General features: G+C 36.0%; 1 long non-coding RNA gene across 1 annotated transcript; it reads right to left on the reverse strand.

The window, feature by feature from the left end:
• Positions 1 to 15779: 15779 nt before the first annotated feature.
• On the reverse strand, positions 15780 to 17729 carry LOC128292774 (uncharacterized). Its single transcript, XR_008282686.1, has 2 exons — positions 17684 to 17729; positions 15780 to 16036 (listed from the first exon to the last, which is right to left on the reverse strand). It is a non-coding gene; the product is annotated as an uncharacterized LOC128292774 (long non-coding RNA).
• Between the last annotated feature and the right edge of the window lie 2393 nt (positions 17730 to 20122).

A 20122-nucleotide genomic window follows, 5' to 3' on the forward strand; every position in this document is an offset into this window, starting at 1 on the left:
AAGAGGATGCTCAACTATTTGGTCCAACGAAAAATTGAAACCCAGCACAGTAGGGCACGATCCCTCGAATTTCCAAACATCGAACATTGCCTCACCTTAGAGAATATAAGTGAAATTCCAAGAAGATATTCGATTATTTTGGACAAATAAGAAAGCACAACCCAACACGATAGGGCTCGATTCTTAAATTGCCAAACATCAAACATCGCCTTCATTTTGAAGGATTTTAGGAAATGTGAGTGAAATTCCGAAGGGATGTTCAATTGTTTCGAACCAATGAAAAAGACACAACCCAGCACGATAGGGCACGATTCTCAAATCGTGAAATATTGAACATCGTATTCGTTTTTAGGTATATTTTTTATATACATGAGTGAGAATGTAAAGAGATGTTCAATCATTTTGAGCAAACCAGGAACCATAACCCAGCACGATAGAGCATGATTCTCGAATTGTCAAACGCCGAATATTGCCTTCGTTTAAAAAAAATTAGAAGATATGAATGGAATTTTGAAGGGAAGCCCAATTATTTTGAGCAAACGCAAAATTGTAACCCAACACGTTAGGGCACGATTCTGCGAATTGCTAAATATCGAACCTCGTCTTTGTTTTGAAGAATTTTAAAAGGCGTGAGTGAAATTTCGAAATGATATTCGATTATTTTGAGCAAACGCGAAATTGCAACCCAACACATTAGGGCACGATTCCATGAATTGCCAAATATCGAATCTCGTCTTCGTTTTTAAAGAATTTTTGAATGAATGATTATGGAGCTAGCTTAAGATGTATTAATTCGATTTGAAATAAGACGAAATTAATCATAAAATTTGGGTTTTATAAAACCACATTTCGAAAATCAAATGAAAACGATGAGATGGGATAATTGACATATTTGAGATACGATCAACTAACAAACTAATAATTAAAAATAGCTAACCTAAAGCGTAATCCGATTGCAATAATGTGTGGAGAATAATAATCATACCAGGACAAAGATGATAATATAACAACCATTCAAGCAAAACAATACATACGATAACATGCCACAATAATATACAACATATGATATAGAATAACCAATACAAGATATAAAAATAATATAGCAATTAGAAACCAATGCGCTATAAAATGATTCTAAAATAATAACGAATAAATGGACCTATATTTATGTTGACAAATTTGCATGAAAGCCATAGATAGCTATATGATTTTTGGAACATATATTATAGAATGAAAATTTGAATCAAATTGCATGTAAAATGTTTTAAACATGAATTTATTTAAAAGTTAACAAAATATATGATAGTAAAAATATATGATACAAAAATACGACAAAAACATGAGGCCCAAAATAGATTTATAAAAAAATATGTACATATAGATTTATAAAAAGAATGAGGTTAATAATAATATATAAATTTTAAGTTGGTCTAAAAATCATACATATCCTTATATCAAAACATTTAAAATAATAAACTATACAAACACCAAAACAATATAATATATATAGATATACTCAAAAAATAATAATTTTATAATTACAAAAAAATGAAGTTTCTAAAATAACAGTTTAGCTATTAAAATGGTGCATGTACAAATATATGCAAAATATTTAAATGAGATGTTATACTAAATGCATAAATAATATAATAAAAGAACTCCAAAATAATTATCCAATTAGAAACAAAGCAAAATTATTAAAATAAATTAACACCTAAAAATATTAAACAGATTTAAAGTAGTAATTTATATCAATAAAACTCAATTATAACTGAATAAAATTTAAAGGGATAATTTGTAAATAAAATAGAGCATTAAAATAAAAAAAAAGACTAACACGCCACTAAAGCGAATGCTCAGGGACCAAATCTGGAAATATTCCAAATCCCAAAATACTGCATAGAAGCGTGGGCTAAATTGATATGATTTCTTAATCCAGATGCCATTTAAAAAAAACAACTAAAGTATAAATAGGGCCTAATCCAACATTAGAGTGAATGAGAGGGGTCAGCGTGCAAATCTCCCAATTTAAACAAACACACATGAATTTGGCCTGCTAAACGGTCAACATGCAGGCCTTTACCCTTTGGAATGGCACAATTTTCTAAACTTGATATTAAAACCCCCCATTTTCATTTATTTGCCTTTCAAAATGCCAATAACCTTTAAGCTCCATTTTTTTTCTTTTTTTTTTTAAAAAAAAAAGAAGAACCCTTAATCTGCTCTGTTCTCCCCCTTTTTCTTTTCTTTTTTTTTATTTTAAAAAAGAAGAACCCTTAATCTGCTCTGTTAGGGTCAGTTCAGCATGCAACCGCCGAACCAACATCTATTCGATGGCCGACGACATAAACAACGACCAGATTTCGCCAACCGAGGCCGTGACCACAGAGATCTGGTAACTTTGCTTCCTTTTTTTTCTTTTTTAAAAAAAATTTTGAATCCTATGGTATTCTTCGAAAAATGAAACAATCTTGGAAGATTTAAATAGTATCCTGGTACCATTCGACCCTCGCCACATCTATATATTTTAAGATGTTTGGGCTCTCATCGGCGTCGATTCGGGTATCCACTTCATGTATCCATGCCTAAGTTGCAAGCCAATCGCAAGAAACAAAAAAAGAAAGAAAAAAAACAGATTTGGAAATCACCTTCCAATAACTTTCGACTTGATTTCTTTTGATAGTCAGTGTGCATAACATGTTTGTGTATTGCGTATTGTGCGTGTGTACAACAAGATGATTCCTTTTGGCTCTCTTATAGCCGAATAAGGGAAAACAAAAAAAAAAATACAATATTTGTCCATTTCTGTTACTTTTGATGTCCATTTTTGCAGGTACGGTGAAGGCCAGTTGGCGTGCGGTGCTGCGTACAGAGGTACGGAGAGGCCTTAGTGGTTGTTGTTGCGGCGCAAAAAACAAATGGGGGTGACCTAGGGTTTCTGATTTGGTTCAAATTTTTGGGCTTTTTGGGCTGTTCGGGATTGGGCTTATTGGGCTAGGATATTAAGTTTGGCTTTTGGGTCATGTATTGGGCTTTATATATTTTTTGTATTTTTTGTTTTGTTTTTGTTTGTTTTGTGTTTACACGGGCCCGGGCAGATTTGGGCCATTACAGCTGCCCCTCTTTGCTCATTGTCGTGTAACGAGAATGGAGCAAAGACTATAAAAAGGACCAAATTTGCCCGGTCTGGCTAAGTCTCAAAATCTTGATCCTCATCTTCTCCAAAAGTATTCTGATGTCTTCAGGAGGGTCAAATTGGCTATCTTCAACTTGCTTCATGAAAACTCAGGAACACCAATCTGTTATTTTCGATCTGTTCTCTGCCAATACAGAGATGCCAAATCTGTCATCTTCAATCTGCTCTCTGTCAACACAGAGACGCCAAATTTGCCATCTTCGATCTGCCGGCTGCCAATACAGAGACGCAATATCTGTCATCTTCGATCTGCTCTCCGACAATACAGAGACACCAAATCTATTATCTTCGATCTGCTCTCTGACGATACAGAGACGCCAAATCTACTATCTTCGATCTGCTCTCCGCCAATACAGAGACGCCAAATCTGCTATCTTCGATCCGCCTCGATAATCTGAGATGCCAATCTGCTATCTTGATCGCCTCGGACGATCTGAGAGATGCCAAATCTACTATCTTCTATCTGCTCTCCGCCAATATAGAGAGGCCAAATCTGCTATCTTCGATCTGCTCTCCGCCAACACAGAGACGCCAAATCTGCTATCTTCGATCTGCTCTCCGCCAACACAGAGACGCCAAATCTGCTATCTTCGATCTGCTCTCCGCCAACACAATGACGCCAAATCGCTATCTTGATCTACTCTCCATGTCTGAGACGCGCCAAATCTGCTATCTTCGATCTGCCCTCCGATGATACAGAGACGCCAAATCTATTATATTCGATCTGCTCTCTGCCACTACAGAGACGCCAAATCTACTATCTTCGATCTGCTCTCCGCCAATACAGAGACGCCAAATCTGCTATCTTTGATCTGCTCTCCGCCAATACAGAGACGCCAAATCTATTATATTCGATCTGCTCTCCGCCACTACAGATATGCCAAATCTGTTATCTTCGATCTGCCCTCTGACAATACAGAGACGCCAAATCTGCTATCTTCGATCTGCCCTCCGACGATACAGAGATGCCAAATCTGCTATCTTCGATCTACTCTCCGCCAATACAGAGACGCCAAATCTGCTATCTTCGATTTGCTCTCCGCCACTACAGATACGCCAAATCTGCTAACTTCGATTTGCTCTCCGCTACTACAGAGACGCCAAATCTGTCTGGTCTTCCAGGATCTTTACCTCTTTAGTGCTTCTCTTCTTCAAGTGGCCTCATTGCATTTCTAAAGGTGTAAGAACTGTTGCTTTGATCTACTCCACTGCGGCTACTTGAGGCTAGTTACTTTAATCTATTCTTCTGTAATTAGCTTGATCTGTTCTATCGTGACTTCGAGAAGATAAGACCTACAATCTTCAGCCCACTTCACTACAACTTTATAGAGCTAGGACTTGCTTAAATATGCTTCACTGCATCTTCAGGAAGCCAAGATTTATCGTCTTTGATTTGCCTCACTGCAACTTCAGGAAGACGAGGTCTACAATCCTCAGCCTACTCCACTACAACTTTAGAGAGCTAGGACTTGCTTAAATCTGCTTCACTGCAACATCAGGAAGCCTAGATTCGCCGTCTTCGATCTGCCCCACTGCAATCTCAGGGAAACAAGATCTATAATCTTCAGCCTACTCTACTACAACCTTAGGGAGCTAGGATGCTTAAATTTGCTTCGCTGCATCATCAGGAAGCCTAGATTCGCCGTCTTCGATCTGCCCCACTGCAATCTCAGGGAAACAAGATCTATAATTTTCAGCCTACTCCACTACAACCTTAGGAAGCTAGGATGGTGGCTTAAATCTGCTTCACTGCAACTTCAGGAAGCTCAGATTTGCCGTCTTCGATTTGTTTCACTGCAACTTCAGGAAAACAAGATCTAAAATTTTAGCTTACTCCACTACAACCTTAGGAAGCTAGGATGGTGGCTTAAATTTGCTTCACTGCAACTTCAGGAAGCTCAGATTCGCCGTCTTCGATCTTTTTCACTGCAACTTCAGGAAAACAAGATCTGAAATTTTAGCCTACTCCACTACAACCTTAGGAAGCTAGGATGGTGGCTTAAATTTGCTTCACTGCAACTTCAGGAAGCTCAGATTCGCCGTCTTCGATCTGTTTCACTGCAACTTCAGGAAAACAAGATCTGAAATTTTAGCCTACTCCACTACAACTTTAGGGAGCTAGGTTGGTGGCTTAAATCTGTTTCACTGCAACTTTAGGAAGCTCAGATTCGCCGTCTTCGATCTGCTTCACTTCAATTTCAGGGAAACAAGATCTAAAATTTTAGCCTCATAGGCCCATGCTTATGCCGAATAATTAGGATGCTATGATCAACATGAATCAGTTGTTCCTAACTAGATGTGATGTTTGTGTCAAATAATTGGAATGCTATGATTGAAATGAATCGAATGCTTCTAACTAGATGTGTTATGAATGATATGGAAATAAAAAAGACCTAGGTATTATTGCTCGTTCATCAGGACATTATCACTGACGTATTACGCGGCCACCTTGTTCAGCTGGTATTCTTGATAGAAAACCCAAAGAAACACTCTCAATTTGCTCAGCAAGCTTGCCGTACTGAAATTTTATTGAATTTTTGCTTATCCAACCCACTACAACTCAGGGTATAGGATCAATTTGATCATCCTTCGGGTGTAATGACCCTGTGTGCATGTCTGATATTCATGTGAATGCGGAATATCATTTTTCTTTTCCTGATAACGATCCCCCTTTTACACTTGGGTTGACATTGCTCGTCATTTGTCAAGGTTGTATCACCGATGAAATATCTTGCCTCTTCATTCAACCGATACCTTTGATAAAAAATCCGAAGAGATAGCCATAATTTAGACTCCTCATTCTCAAACATTTCCAACCCTTAGGCTTGGTGGGTTCTCAACAACAGTCTTGTTTCAGGTTCTTGTACTATTTAGAAGCCTCTCGAGTAATATACAAGACTTCTTTTATGAAAGTATTATTGGTCCATTAATCTTTACTTCAATGCAACATGCTCGAAAAATATCAAAACAATGGACAAGAAGGAAATTGGGTAAGAGCACAGCTCGAAGCAAATAAGTTAATCAAAGATTGCAAATGCAACAAGAAGGCAATTAACTCAACATGAATGGGTTAATCAAAGATAACGATGCAATAAGAAGGAAATTTATTGGGATGTATCTTGAAAAGAATAAGGCAATCAAAGATAACAAATTCAAAATGAGCAAAATAGAAACTAGGTGCCCCAGATATCGCAGCTTGAGCTTCTCTGTACTAACTTCTTGAGGACCTTTCTGATCTCAATATGTGTTTAGGGGATCCGCGGCACTTTGTCGATGCCCCAAGATGTAGCATACTTCTTTATTGTTAATTCAGATATAGCAGGACTATTGTATGCCTCACTTTGATCCAAATTTGAGCCGCCTTTTCGGGTTTTCAACTCAAATCCCCCTTGGTCTCAAGGCGCCCTTTGCGGGTTTTCACTTTGGCCTCTCCTTTTCTTTCTTTCTTTCTTTCTCTTTTTTTTTATTTTTTATTTTATTATTTTTTGAAGATCTCAGAGTATCATTTGAGGGTTTTCGCTGTGGCCTTTCCTTTTCTTTCTTTCTTTCTTTCTCTTTTTTTTATTTTTTATTTTATTATTTTTTGAAGATCTCAGAGTATCATTTGAGGGTTTTCGCTGTGGCCTTTCACTTTCCTTGGAGGAACTTTTCAATGCCAGGTCTCCCTTATGGAATCCTCTAGGAAGAACCTTTCCGATGTAAGCTTGCATCATTCATTTCTGGTACATTAGGCCATGTCATATGGCTTTCAATCTCCTTTCTTCAAATTCAACTGATCATATCGGGGTTAAATCTATTCTGCCTAATCCAACTTCAGCTAAGACTTGACCAAAAAAAATCTTTCTTTCAAAATCCATCGAACAATGTATTGCCCCGGCGAAGGTTCTGGCCGACGTTTGACAAATATAGAGGGTAAATGATAACTTTTTTATGCCAATATTTACAAGACTCGGTCATTTTTCACTATGGCTTTTTGTTCTATTGTTTGCTTTTCCCTTTTCTTTTCTTTTTTTTTATATATTTTTGAACTTTTTGTCTTTCTTTTTGGATGCCTTTACTGCTCTATAATATGGTGCCTGATCCTTGAACAAATTGCAAACTTTTGACATTGTGCAAATGTATTTGAAGATAATCCTTTTTGACATTACTTGTCAGCAACCGCTTCTCTTTTTCTTTCTTCTCTTTTTTCTTTTTCTTTTTTTTTTTTGAAATTTGAAATTTGACGACTATTAATCTTGTAATTATTGACACATGAAGTGACCCTCACCCCCTTCGTGACTGCCAAGATGAATTGATGAGAATGGGCTGATAACATCCTTGCCTCGTATAGGGAAAATTTGTGAAGAAATGAATGTGGCTTTAACCAATGTAATCCTCTTCCATGGTGGATCAACAATATCTAAACCTTATAATTAGCGTAGCTACCATGAAACCTTTAACATGTGTCCTTTTGGCACTGTATAGACATTTTGTATCATCCACGGATCTTAATATCTCAAATATATCTCGACATGATCATGTGAAAACATCTTTGAATTTCTTGAAGTAACTCAAAGACAATTCATTTTGTCCCTGTGGTGACTCTGGTTTGAATCTTTGCCCTTTGTTCACAATGTCCATTAACCCTTTGTAAAGTAGGATCAGTTTTTTCATCTTGTTCTACCGTCCTTAACAAATCAGGAAATAAGTCACAATCTCTGTCATCTTCAAGGTCCTGAGATCCCTCTAGACACATATCTTACTAAAAAAAGACTCGGAATTAATGACAGCGTCGCTCACGTCATTGATATCTGGAGACCTGTTAGAGGTACGAAGGCATATTTCAAAGAATAAATGATTCTATAAATGATTATTTGTATGGTATGATCATGAATGAAAGAATCTAAGAATAGACATATAAAATAGAAAGAATAAAAGAATATTTACTCAAACATGTATTTCATTGAAATAAAGATTTTGGATATAAGCCTATTTCACAAAAGGATTCTTGTTGCTTCTAGGCTTAAAACAACAAGTGTGTTTTGAATATTACTCTAGATTAGCTCTAAAAAATACAAAGATCCTTTTCACAGTCCTACTGTTCAAAACACCCTAAGTACGTAAAGACAGAAGCTTGGAAAAGTCTACTTCAGGGTTCCCTCTTCTGATACATCGTTGATGGTCGGGTTCCCCAATACCAGGTCTTGCATTAGAGTCCCGAGCTCAATGCACCCTTAAATCTCGTGCCCCAATCCAGCATGGAACTCATAACATTCGCCTCTTTAACAGAAAGGTTAGATAACTGATTTCCCGCTCCAGAGGGACCATCAAATTCCACAATACCCAATTTAATAAATCTTTCGATTAGCTTCTTAAAAGCGATACAGTTTTCGATAGAATACCCCGTGATTCCCGCATGGTATTCACATCGGCTGCTTGCGTCATACCATTTAGGGTACGGAGGTTGTATTGGTTTTATGTAAAAAAGGGATACAATACGTGTGTCGAACAGAACGCGGTACAACTCTCCGTATGTGATTGGAATGGGCGTGTATTGGGGTTTTTCTGAGTTCGATTTTCGATTGAGTTCTTGCCTTGAGGAGGCCTGATGGCTGGTAGCTACTAACCTTGGCCGGCCTGCTATAATTGGCTCCGAACGACCCTTGTTATACCTACTTGTACTATTTGCCTTCTTTTCTTTCTTTTTCGGGGCCGTTAAAGTCCGCTCTCCCCTTGCTTTTGTTTCTGCCAGAGCAACTGGCTTGGCTTGATCATCTTTCGAGTTAAAACCTGAACCCATCGAGAAACTCATCAGTGTTGATGTATCCATCTGATATTGGTGTCCGATAACAGCGGGTACCCCTTGCATGTCTGGCTGGGTCGGGACGCTTATTGGAGTAAAGCCTGGGGAGTAAATGATCTCTTCAACATCATCCCCACCATTGACCACTGGGCCACTCCTTTTTTGAATTCTCCGGCCAGTAAATGGGTTACCTGGCCCATCATATTTCTTTGGAGTTCTAGCATTTCTCGCATATCTTGTTGAATTTCGATCAATTGCTCTTGCATCTGTATTTGCCTTTGCTCCATTCTCTCCAACCTTTGGTCCATATCTTTTGTCGGTTCTAAAATAACTTTACCTAATTAGGGTCCTTTTGGGAAATTTAATGCAAATGATGCAATACAATGCAATGCAAATGATGCAATGCAATATAAATGCATGGGATGAATGCAAAGGAAAGGAAGATGTTGATTTTGAATTCAATTCCCCTAGAACAACTTTTCTATAAAACAAATTCTTTTTCATAAAACGAATTACGTTGTAATATCCTGATTTTGGGCCTAGTCGGAATAGTGGTTTCGTGACCACAAAATCCGAGATATAAATAATTATTTTATGATTATTTTAAGGTCTATGATATGATTGCATGATTGTGTGAAAATTTCATGAAGAAATTTTATGCATAAAGTGCTTAATTTGAAATTTGGGACTAAATTGAATAAATTGCAAAACTTGTGTTCTAGAAGTATTTTGCATAAAATTGAATTATATTATTAATTAGAGGTCCTTAAAGAGTAATTTTACCAATTTCTAAGTCTATGGACAAAAATTGGACATGGATGGAATTTTGGAAAGTTTAGTAGTAAGGGCATTTTGGTCATTTAGGGTAAAATGAATTAAAATACAAAATTAAAAGCCAATTTTGCTCATCTTCAACCCCATGGCGAATATAGCAAGGAGAAACCATGGCTAGGGTTTTCAAGCTTCCAAGCTCGATTAGCAAGGAAAACCGAAATTCGGGCTAAAATGGGAAAATACCAAGTTGTGGACGAAATGGTAAAAATAGCCATTTTCATATACGAGGTAAGTTCATATGTAAATGTTGGTAACATAGTTATTATTTTAAATGTTTTAATGTTTTTAAATGATATGATAATTATTATGAAATATTATACTTGTGATAATTGTTTGATAATATGTCAAATTATGTGATATACTTGGAAAATGTGAAATACTATCGAGTATCGGTATCGGCATTCCGTAGAAGATGGTTGAGACACATGATTGGGAAAAAGGTCCGTTGAACCTCGGGAATGGATTAGGATACAAGTGACATGTCACTGGAATATTTGGGCATCCGAACTCGTTGAGTTGAGTCCGAGTTCACTTATGGATGCGAATGTCCAAACTCGTTGAGTTGAGTCCGAGTTCACTTATGGATGTGAACGCCCGAGCTCGTTGAGTTGAGTCCGAGTTCGCTTATGGGCGGGTTACATGATTGCTTGATTGAATATGTGGCACTTATGTGCAAGTTATCCATGTATCCGAATTATATTCCGATGTGTTCAACGGGTAAAGTTCTACTCAAATGGAGGAATACTCAAGATGAAAGGGACGTATTGGTAAGTGTTGTGAAATGGATACTTTGAACAGGTATGTACTTAACCCTCGGGTTGAAAACTCGATATAACAACAATATGGTAAGATGATAAATGAAAAGTTGATATGAATGTCTTGGTGATGATTATGCAAATGATGTTTTATGTTTGCTTATATGGTTATGTTACTTGCTATTTGCATGTGAGCTTACTAAGCATTTATGCTTACTCCTCCTTTTCATTCCTTGTAGTGTTGACAAGCCAGCTCGGAAATCGGAAGCGGTCGGAGGCACGCTCACACTATCCGTATACCATCTTGGCATAATGGCTTGTATATTTTGAGTATGGCATGTATAGCATTATAATCATTTTGTATATATGGTCTTATGATATGGTTATTGAGTGGTATGGAAATAGAAATGCTTGGTAATGATTAGCCATTGGAATGGCTAATCATGATCATATTTGGTATTATGTATGTCAAATTGCTAGCTAATCCATGGAAACCATGAAATAGGTAAAATTTACCATAAAATAGATTCAGACAGCAGCAGTGACGTGAGTTTAAAAAATCACTAAAAATAGTAGAAATGGAATTAAATAATGAATAAGTTATGGAATCGAAGTTTGATGAGTCTATTTTCATATGGAATAAGAGAAACAGGTATATGAGCTATATTTTATGAGATGTTTAAATTTTTGTGAAACAGGGCCAGAGCGATTTCTGGATCCCCTGTTCTGAATTTGGAAATTCACTATAAATTTTACAAAGATAATTAGAAGTCATTCTTTATATGTACAGATTCCTTATTGAGTCTAGTTTTATTAGAGATAAACGGCATAGTCATTGAAGCTCTGTACAGGGAGATATCTGATTCGTAATACACAGAGGTCAGAGTAGTTGAACCCTGAAACAGGGGAGACTTTAACTAATAAACTGTACTAATTGGCCCAACCAAAAATTCTAGAAAAAAATTAGTAGATATATATATGAGTCTAGTTTCAGGAAAAATTTACGGAATTGGATTTCGAGCTTCGTAACTCGAGATATAATTTTTGAAGCGACTATGATGCAGTTAGCCAGCTTGTCTGGAAATTTTTAAAATGAATTGTATGAGCTGTTTAATTAATGAATTAAGTCCGTTAACACCTCGTGTTCGACTCCGGAAACGGTCTCGGGTACGGGGTGTTACATACGTATACGGCCTTGCTTTCATATTCGAGGCGAAGGCACTGATCCCCTTTCTTCGTGAAAGTCAAATCTCGCAAGCTTCCAATGCATGCCTCTACTGGCTCATTTTGCTTGATCCAGGCCACGAATTACTATCATCGCAATGTTAATTAGCTCCTTTAAGAAAGTCGGGATGCGATGGCTTTTGGATAATCTTTATCAGCTTGAATCCTTAGGTAAAGTTTTGTTTTCCTCCACGAACTGTTAGCCTTCTTCTGTCGTGTTCACTTGGACCAAATTCGGACAACCGTATTGTAATCCGCGTTATTAAGAAATTTGTTTTCTTATGACAAATTGTTCTATTTAGCAATTGAATATGAATCAACACCTCATTTCTATGATGATGTAATGCAATGCAATCATGAACAAACAAAACACGTTAGTACAGAAATAAACAACCAACAAAGTACCTAATCGGGTGATCACTAGGGGTTCAGAGTGGCTCTACCTAGGGTAAACTCCTAGGTCTCTCTATAGTTGCTTGGTTCTAGAGTAAGGGTACCCGAACCAGCAGATTCTCGATCCTCACCCATTATAGGCTCATGTAGATCGAGTTCGGTTCGGGGGGATACATTTCCCTATGACTATGCGGAGATGAAAATCTCACGGAATCATAGGTACGGATGTACCCCGGAAGCAATCCACTAGCCCATGCGGAGGTGAAAACCTCACGAAAGTGTAGTTTCTTACTCCCACTTAGAAGGTGTGACCACGGTGGTCATGTAATGAAATGCAGTACTATTATACAAGACCCGCACCAAAACAATCATACAATCGAATGCAATCGAAAGATACATGATTTTTAAAATTCATTTTCGGTTTTTGACAAAAGGACAGTAAATAATTGATTTTCATGGCTCGACTCTCAAGTCCTTAGTGGAGTCGCCAAGCTATCGAAACCATCCTTCGAATTAAAAATTTTATATTTTTTTTAAAAAAAAAGGGGGGAAATCGACTTTTGAAAAACAAAACATATGGAGTCGCCATCGATCTTTTTGTTTTGGGTGTGATCGGATCACCTAAAAATTTGGTTATTTTAATAAAAGATTTGCGATTTACTAAAACAATGACTCTGGTCTACAAAAATTTTAGAAAAATGGGCTCGGAGTCGATTACGCATGAGGAAGGATTAGCACCCTCGATCGCCCAAAATTGGTACCAAATCAATTAAATCTGTCCTTATGTCTAAAAATGTTTTTGAATGTGGCTCCTTTTAATAAAAGTTGAATAACCCGAGTTGATTGTCAAAAATCTTTTTGTTTCGACGTCCAAAAAATTTATAATTTGAAATTAACAAGAGGATGCTCAACTATTTGGTCCAACGAAAACTGAAACCCAAAGACAAGAGGGGCACGATCCCTCGAATTTCCAAACATCGAACATTGCCTCACCTTAGAGAATATAAGTGAAATTCCAAGGAGATATTCGATTATTTTGGACAAATAAGAAAGCACAACCCAACACGATAGGGCTCGATTCTTAAATTGCCAAACATCAAACATCGCCTTCATTTTGAAGGATTTTAGGAAATGTGAGTGAAATTCCGAAGGGATGTTCAATTGTTTCGAACCAATGAAAAAACACAACCCAGCACGATAGGGCACGATTCTCAAATCACGAAATATTGAACATCGTATTCGTTTTTAGGTATATTTTTTATATACATGAGTGAGAATGTAAAGGGATGTTCGATCATTTTGAGCAAACCAGGAACCATAACCCAGCACGATAGAGCATGATTCTCGAATTGTCAAATGCCGAATATTGCCTTCGTTTAAAAAAATTAAAAGATATGAATGGAATTTTGAAGGGAAGCCCAATTATTTTGAGCAAACGCAAAATTGTAACCCAACACGTTAGGGCACGATTCCGCGAATTGTTAAATATCGAACCTCGTCTTCGTTTTGAAGAATTTTAAAAGGCGTGAGTGAAATTTCGAAGTGATATTCGATTATTTTGAGCAAACGCGAAATTGCAACCCAACACGTTAGGGCACGATTCCACGAATTGCCAAACATCGAATCGCGTCTTCGTTTTTAAAGAATTTTTGAATGAATGATTATGGAGCTAGCTTAAGACGTATTAATTCGATTTGAAATAAGATGAAATTAATCATAAAATTTGGATTTTATAAAACCACATTTCGAAAATCAAATGAAAACGATGAGATGGGATAATTGACATATGTGAGATACGATCAACTAACAAACTAATAATTAAAAATAGCTAACCTAAAGCGTAATCCGATTGCAATAATGTGTGGAGAATAATTATCATACCAGGACAAAGATGATAATATAACAACCATTCAAGCAAAACAATACATACGATAACATGCCACAATAATATACAACATATGATATAGAATAACCAATACAAGATATAAAAATAATATAGCAATTAGAAACCAATGCGCTATAAAATGATTCTAAAATAATAACGAATAAATGGACCTATATTTATGTTGACAAATTTGCATGAAAGCCATAGATAGCTATATGATTTTTGGAACATATATTATAGAATGAAAATTTGAATCAAATTGCATGTAAAATGTTTTAAACATGAATTTATTTAAAAGTTAACAAAATATATGATAGTAAAAATATATGATACAAAAATACACGACAAAAACATGAGGCCCAAAATAGATTTATAAAAAAATATGTACATATAGATTTATAAAAAGAATGAGGTTAATAATAATATATAAATTTTAAGTTGGTCTAAAATCATACATATCCTTATATCAAAACATTTAAAATAATAAACTATACAAACACCAAAACAATATAATATATATAGATATACTCAAAAAATAATAATTTTATAATTACAAAAAAATGAAGTTTCTAAAATAATGACTTAGCTATTAAAATGGTGCATGTACAAATATACATAAAATATTTAAATGAGATGTTATACTAAATGCATAAATAATATAATAAAAGAACTCCAAAATAATTATCCAATTAGAAACAAAGCAAAATTATTAAAATAAATTAACACCTAAAAATATTAAACAGATTTAAAGTAGTAATTTATATCAATAAAAACTCAATTATAACTGAATAAAATTTAAAGGGATAATTTGTAAATAAAATAGAGCATTAAAATAAAAAAAAAGACTAACACGCCACTAACGCGAATGCTCAGGGACCAAATTTGGAAATATTCCAAATCCTAAAATACTGCATAGAAGCGTGGGCTAAATTGATATGATTTCTTAATCCAAATGCCATTTAAAAAAAACAACTAAAGTACAAATAGGGCCTAATCCAACATCAGAGTGAATGAGAGGGGTCAGCGTGCAAATCTCCCAATTTAAGCAAACACACATGAATTTGGCCTGCTAAACGGTCAACATGCAGGCCTTTACCCTTTGGAATGGCACAATTCTCTAAACTTGATATTAAAAACCCCCATTTTCATTTATTTGCCTTTCAAAACGCCAATAACCTTTAAGCTCCCTTTTTTTTTCTTTTTTTCTTTTTAAAAAAGAAGAACTCTTAATCTGCTCTGTTCTTGTAACACCCCTCGCCCGAATCCGACGCCGGGACGGGGTTCGAGGTGGTACCTGACTTTTACTAACACTTTCATACTAAACAGGGCCATGAAATCTCAAATAATTAAAAACTTTATTTTCACATACAATCTGTCCCATATACGGGCTTACGAGGCCCAAAACATACATCCGGAGTGGTTCGGGACCCAACCGAGAACTCATGAAAAACTTAGAAAATCTCTTGCATCAAGACTTCATATGCCCGTGTGGGTATAGAGCACACGCCCGTGTGCTAGGGACATGCCCGTGTCCAAAAACCTGGACAAATACAAGGCTATTTTCCAAGCCATTTTGTCACACTCACAATAGATACACGCATACTTATACAATAACATACAACGTGGCAAAATTAGGTACTTAAACATTCCTAACATGTCATGATTATGGCAATTTCACATGCAATAGATATCATAGATTTTACTCACATCTTTACCACATTCATACTATAATCATTATAAACTCATCACATAATACCATAGCACATGCATGCATAATTAAAATAGATTTACAACCCCATAATCAAAATAGGCCAACACATATGGTTAAAGCCATATCACATACTTTAATATTTAAACTCCTATACATGCCATAGGCTCAAAGTACTTGAAATCACTACACCAATATCGTTAGCTTGACAGTGTGATAATATCTCTGACGGCCTCCAACCCGAGCTAACCTGGAAACTCTAGAAAACATGGGAAAGAAGAGGGGGGTAAGCTTTCGCTTAGTAAGTTCATATGAAAACAATAAGCACCCATTAACTTGTTTTATCAATGTTTACAACATATTCTCAAGTTCACTACAAGTTGTCTTTACGAGCAACGGTCACTAAATTATTTATATCTGAGCTCTGAAACTCGAATTAAGTTCCGTTAATTTTCCTCAAAACTAGACTTATTTTCATTTCTTCCATAAAATTTTCAGAATTTTGGTTAAGCCAAATAGTACAATTTATTCCTCAAAGTTACCCCGATTCACTTCGACACTTCCGACCCTTACGTACTAAAGTTCAATTATCTCATAGTACAAGACTCGAATAATGTTCTTGTATATTTCTATTGAAACTAGACTCATATTTCTACTTACTAATTTTTTTCTAGAATTTTTGGTTGGGCCAATTAGTACAGTTTATTAGTTAAAGTCTCCCCTGTTTCAGGGTATGACCACTCTTACCCTTGTGCACTACAAACTGAATTTCTCCCTGTACAAAATTCCAACGACCATGGAGTTTATTTCCCCTAAAAATAGACTCAATAAGGAATCCATGCATGTCAGGTATGACTCTTAATAATTTTTGTATATAAGGTATGACTTTTAATAATATTTGTACAATTTTTGGTGAATTTCTAAAGTCAGAACAGGGGATCTCTAATTCATTCAGACCCTGTTTCACAAGAATTCAAATATCACACAATATGGAATTCTTTTTCTTCCCCTGTTTCTTTCATGTGAAAATAGACTCATTAAGCTTTAATCCCATATTTTATTCTGCCTCTAACTCATTTTCCACTGTTTTTAGTGTATTTTTAAAGTTACACTACTGCAGTAACTCAAATCTGTCAAGGCTAAATTACTCATTCATGATCATTGTTCACAAAATTAATACAACATCGTTTGTATAATCATCACCGAGACATTCATATCACGTTTTCATTTATCATCTTACCATATTGTTGTTATGTCGAGTTTTCAACCCGAGGGTTAAGTACATACCTGTTCAAAGTATCCATTTCACAACATTTACCAATACGTCCCTTTCATCTCGAGTATTCCTCCATTTGAGTAGAATTTTACCCGTTGAACACATCAGAATATAATTTGGATACATGGAAAGTTTGCACATAAGTGCCACATATGTAGCCAAGCTACTATGTAACCCGCCCATAAGTGAACTCGGACTCAACTCAACGAGCTCAGGCATTCGCATCCATAAGTGAACTCGGACTCAACTCAACGAGCTCGGATGCCTAGTTACATCTCACGAACTCGGACTCAACTCAACGAGTTCGAACATTCGCATCCATAAGTGAACTCGGACTCAACTTAACGAGTTCGGATGCTCAACCATCCTAGTGACATGTCACTTGTATCCTAATCTATTCCTAAGGTTCAAACGGGATTTTCCTCGAACACATCTCATTGCCATCTTACGTAAAATACCGAAACCAATACTCGGTAGCACTTTATATTTAACAGATAATACACATAACTTGCATTTTATTCGAAAATAACCACAAAGCATATATTTCATGATAGAAACCAGCATATCATATATTTAACATCAATAACTTAAAAATAACAATTATGCTACTTTATTTACACATGAACTTACCTCGATACCACAAAGGTGAAAAAAAAGAGACGTAATTATCCCTTAATCGATTTCTTTCCGTTCTAGATCTAAATCTCGATTTTCATCATCTAAAATATCATATTCAACTTATTAAAACAATGTACTGATCAAATTAGTCCATTGACACACTTGGGAAATTTTTACAATTTTGCCCCTATATTTTGCCAAAATTACCAAATTACCCCTAGGCTCGTAAAATAATTTTTATCACATTTATTTACTCCTTGAGTCTAGATGAACCATTTTCATAACTATAGCAACTCATAATTTCAACTATTTCACACATTTACAACTCATTTTACAACTTAGCAATCTAGCCCTTTTTAAGGTGTTTTCATGCAATTTCTTTCACAAAAGTTGTTTATTAGACAACTAGGACTCATAATCTTCCATAAAAACACAGAAAACAACACATTTACTCTCATGGAAAAACCCTAGACTTTTCATCATTTTGCAAAATAGACCCCTCATATGAAAGCTCATGCTTTAGGGGTTCCAAAAATGTAAAAATCATCGAGCAAAGACATTAAAATCACTTACAAGCAAGGGAAATATGTTGCTGAAATTTTCCAGCTTCAAAGCCCTTTCTTTGCTGCATATTTCGGTGAAGGAGAAGCGAAAAATGATAGCTTTTTCTTTTTGATTTGTTAATAATAAAACTAGTCAAAATTGGTGACCAAATTTCACCTAATTTTGACTTTTCAACAATTTTGTCTCCCATGGCTGGCCATCACACTTTCAATGGCCTAATTTCACTTTAAATACCCCCAATTTAAGATACAAGGCAATTTAACACCTTTAGGTATTAAAACACAACTTTTACCTTTTACACGATTTAGTCATTTTTCGAAATTGGACTAGAAATTGCTAAAATTAACTTACCAAAATTTACATGCACTTATAAAATTATATTATAACACATAAAATAATACTAAAATAATTTTCTCTGGCCTCGAAATAGTGGTCCCTAAACCACTGTTCCGACTAGGCCCAAAATCGGACTGTTACAGTTCTCCCCCTTTTTTTTTTTATTTTAAAAAAGAAGAACCCTTAATCTGCTCTGTTAAAGTCAGTTTAGCATGCAACCGCCGAACCAACATCCATTCGATGGCTGACGGCGTGAACAACGACCAGATTTCGCCAACCGAGGCCGTGACCACGGAGATCTGGTAACTTTGCTTCCTTTTTTTCTTTTTTTAAAAAAAAATTCGAATCCTATGGTATTCTTCGAAAAATGAAACAATCTTGGAAGATTTAAACAGTATCCTGGTACCATTCGACCCTCGCCCACATCTATATATTTTGAGATGTTTGGGCTCTCATCGGCGTCGATTCGGGTATCCAATTCATGTATCCATGCCTAAGTTGCAAGCCAATCGCAAGAAACAAAAAAAGAAAGAAAAAAAACAGATTTGGAAATCACCTTCCAATAACTTTCGACTTGATTTCTTTTGATAGTCAGTGTGCATAATATATTTGTGTATTGCGTATTGTGCGTGTGTACAACAAGATGATTCCTTTTGGCTCTCTTATAGCCTAATAAGGGAAAACAAAAGAAAAGAAAAAAAAATACAATATTTGTCCATTTCTGTTGCTTTTGATGTCCATTTTGCAGTGCAGTGAAGGCCGGTGGCGTCTTGGTCTTTGCGTCTGAGGTCTGGAGAGGCCTTAGTGGTTGTTGTTGCGGCGCAATAAACAAATGGGGGTGACCTAGGGTTTCTGATTTGGTTCAAATTTTTGGGCTTTTTGGGCTTTTCAGGATTGGGCTTATTGGGCTAGGATATTAAGTTTGGTTTTTGGGTCATGTATTGGGCTTTATATATTTTTTGTTTTTTTTTGTTTTGTTTTTGTTTGTTTTGTGTTTACACGGGCCCGGGCAGATTTGGCCCATTACAACAGTAATACTTATAATGCAAGTTGGAGGAACCATCTCAATTTTTCCTGGGGAAGTCAAGAAAATCCAAAGCCACAAAATCCTCAGGGTTTTCAACAGCCACCTTATCAACAGGAGAAAAAACCAAACCTTGAAGAGATGCTTTCTAAATTCATCTCGGTGTTAGAAACCCATTTCTAAAATACCGAGACAGCACTTAAGAATCAACAAGCATCGATTCAAGGACTCGAAACTCAGATAGGCCAGCTGTCCAAACTAATCTCCGAACGACCACAAGGTAGCCTACCAAGTAATACTGAATCTAATCTGAGGGAACACCTCAATGCAATTAGTGCCTAAGATAAGGAATGATTCATTACATCTGAGCCAGAATTACAGCAAGACAATGAGATGAACAAAGGACGAGAAGAGGTAAACAATAATGATCCCAAACAGGTAAGTACAAATCATGAACCTCGTGTACCATATCCTAAAGCGATGACGAAAGACAGAACAGAAGAACAATTCGGTAAGTTTGTCAAACT

The sequence above is a fragment of the Gossypium arboreum genome, chromosome 5, assembly GCF_025698485.1.
Source record: "Gossypium arboreum isolate Shixiya-1 chromosome 5, ASM2569848v2, whole genome shotgun sequence".
In the NCBI taxonomy this organism is placed as follows: Eukaryota; Viridiplantae; Streptophyta; class Magnoliopsida; order Malvales; family Malvaceae; genus Gossypium; species Gossypium arboreum.